A 2,435-nucleotide genomic window follows, 5' to 3' on the forward strand; every position below is an offset into this window, starting at 1 on the left:
TACTCGTATAAGTTATATTAAACTGGAATGGAATTGATCCAAAAGGCGTGTCTTCTTCTTTGTAAGTTTTCTGGGTGGTGCAAAAGATTTGTGAAATGATCACTAGCGACATTCTTCCATGGGAAATTAAATTGTTGAAAAATTGAACTTGCATCTATATTATCCTAAGGCTACTTTTTCAAATTTAGCCATTTGCATCTTTTTTGTTGCTTAGCTCTTAAATTGTTCATGCTGCAGACAGGAGGTAATATCCTTAGATAATGAGATTTCCTTCAATTAGGCTATCATCGAGGAAAGAGAACAAGGTATTCAAGAAGTCCAGCAGCAGATTGGGGAAGTAAATGAGATCTTCAAAGATCTTGCCGTGCTTGTTCATGAGCAAGGAGCAATGATTGGTAACTAGTTCCCCCCAACCCCCACCCTTCATTTACTTTTGTTATTTATGCATCCTCTATTAAGTCGTTTTATATGTCTAGACTGGTTTATAGTAGTTGATGTTGAGAATTTCCATTTTGCAGATGATATTGGATCCAACATTGAGCATTCCCATGAAGCCACTGCCCAAGCAAAATCAGAACTTGTGAAAGCTTCTAAGACACAACGATCAAGTTCATCTTTGGCTATCAAAACTCTCCGGCGGTGTTGCTGTTTTCAAAGTTTGTCATTCATTCTTAAAAACCGGCGGTGTTGCTGTTTACAATAGCTGCAAATGCTGGTTTTGATGGTTCTTTAATTTACAGCAAATTGTTGGAACAAGATAATCTTAATTTGGGTTTCGATGCTGCTAAAGGTTAGTAACAGTGAAGGTTGTGATGCTGTATTGTTTATGATACCTTAACATTAAAAATGATTCTGTAGTAAAAAGAAGGTTGTTTAACTATGGTGCTTATTCTGCTAAAACAGGAACTTATGTTGATATGGTGAAGGTTGGGATTATAGATCCTGTTAAAGTTGTTAGAACAGCTTTGGTAGATGCTGCCAGGTAAAATCATATATCTTACAATGCAATTTTTTCTCTGCTTATATTTCACACATTACTATATGTTAAACTAGTTTTTGCTCTATTGCAGTGTATCGTTGTTACTGACGACAACCGAGGCATCTATTGTAGAAAATATGAGTGATAAAAACAAACCTCCTCAAAGGGTGGCAGATATGGATGATTTGGACTACTAACTTTTCTTAAATATGTTGAGAATATTTTGGCTTATAATGAACTTGTATATCAAGTTATTACTTGAATGATAATGTAATTGTAATATAATGCTAATACTTTATCACTTAGATGATGATGAAAATGTAATATAATGAAAATAGTTTATGGTTTATTAATTCTTTTAATTATATAGAATGAAGTTTAATAAGTATTCATGTGATTAGTGTTATAGGAATGATAAAATCCAGGTTAGAATTTATTAGTCCAAACCGATTCAACCCAACCGAATGAACCGTATAAACCGATAATCCATCAACCGATAAAACCGAACTTAGTTTTGGGTGAAACTGGATTTAACTTTTTCAACCGTGGATTAGCTCGGGTTAGCTATTTCGGGCCCGAACCCACCCATAACCGACCACCGTCCACCCCTATGACTGCCATTTGTGTTTTCCTTACTGGGAACCCAGTACCCACTTTGTTAGCCGATGTCTATTATCACATAAGTCATAGGTATACTAAGAAGAAGGGAATGATTGCTTGTTGTGCTCCTTTATTGTATCAGTGGTTTCTAGAACATCTTCTGAAGACAGGTGCTTGGGTTGAACAGACAGATGTTAGTTGGCCTCAGAGATTGGGATCACTCCGATCTGAAGATCTCTCTAGGTACTCCAAAGAATATATCAACGTAGACATCACATTCAGTTGTGGAGATTTCCCAAATCTACCGCTTATTGGAACTCAAGGATGTGTGAATGCTAATCCAGTTCTATCGCTCAGACAACTTGGCTACCCAATGGAAGGCCCTCCAGAGGCAAATTCTTTGGAAGCTTTCTTGTTACTTGACTTCGGGGTTGAGAATCCTAGCTTATTCCAACGAATCAAAAAAGCTTGGAAGAATATCAATCGAAAAGGGAAAGCTGAGTTAGGGAGAGCAAATGGGATTACAAAAGAACCATATTTTCAGTGGGTAAAGGAAAGGGTGCAGATGATTAAAATGCCATTTGTCATTCGGACACCTATACCTTTTCCTGAACCTAAGCTCACCCATGTCCCTATTGAAGAAATGGAGAAACTCAAGACCACCATGGCAAAGCTAGAAAAAGAGAATGAAGAGCTGCAGATAAAACTCCAACAAACCATCAATGAGAAAAATAATATGAAGTGGGAGCTTGAGAGAAAAGAGGCACAACTTCAAGCACATGTGGAAAAGTTCAACAAGGAAGAACATAAGAGAAAGAAGATCAAAGTGGGGTTAGAACAAGCTAACCATTGTTTA

General features: G+C 36.9%; 1 long non-coding RNA gene across 1 annotated transcript; it reads left to right on the forward strand.

Moving 5' to 3' along the window:
* The first annotated feature begins 242 nt into the window (after nucleotides 1–242).
* LOC127132656 (uncharacterized) lies at nucleotides 243–927 on the forward strand. The gene is made up of 3 exons (XR_007806789.1): nucleotides 243–395; nucleotides 519–790; nucleotides 904–927. It is a non-coding gene; the product is annotated as an uncharacterized LOC127132656 (long non-coding RNA).
* The last annotated feature ends 1,508 nt before the right edge of the window (nucleotides 928–2,435 follow it).

The sequence above is a fragment of the Lathyrus oleraceus genome, chromosome 3 (assembly GCF_024323335.1).
Source record: "Lathyrus oleraceus cultivar Zhongwan6 chromosome 3, CAAS_Psat_ZW6_1.0, whole genome shotgun sequence".
Lineage (NCBI taxonomy): Eukaryota > Viridiplantae > Streptophyta > Magnoliopsida > Fabales > Fabaceae > Lathyrus > Lathyrus oleraceus.